Source organism: Alligator sinensis, unplaced genomic scaffold (assembly GCF_000455745.1).
Source record: "Alligator sinensis unplaced genomic scaffold, ASM45574v1 scaffold1860_2, whole genome shotgun sequence".
NCBI lineage: Eukaryota > Metazoa > Chordata > Crocodylia > Alligatoridae > Alligator > Alligator sinensis.
This window is the reverse complement of record NW_005843035.1, coordinates 35,440-35,857: the sequence shown is the minus strand read 5'-3', so window position 1 is coordinate 35,857 and position 418 is coordinate 35,440.

Here is a 418-nt window from a genome sequence, read left to right as displayed (position 1 = left end):
AGCGACCCCTGGGCCCCCACCGCCCCCTGGTTCTGTGATTGTCCAGACCCCTGGCACCTGCCCCAGGGCCCCCAAACGTCCCCCAGCCCCTTCTGCCCCTCCCGGGCCCGATTCCCCCAGGAACCTCACAACAGTCCCGCAGGGACCCCGCTCCCAGAGCCCTGATGCCCGCAGAGTCCCCCAAACCACCACAGACCCCTCCAGGGCCCTGCTTCTCTCTAGCCCCCAAGCCCCAGAGCCCCTGAATCTCCTCAGGGCCCCTCTGTGTCCTCCATCCCTCCACCCCACTATCCTGTGGGTCACCCTACCCAAATACCCTCTGGGTCCCGTCGCCCCCCCTCAAATCCCCCCTCCCCAAGACCCTCTCGGTCCCTCCACCGCTCCCAAATCCCCACCCCCGGGTCCTTCCACCCCCCTA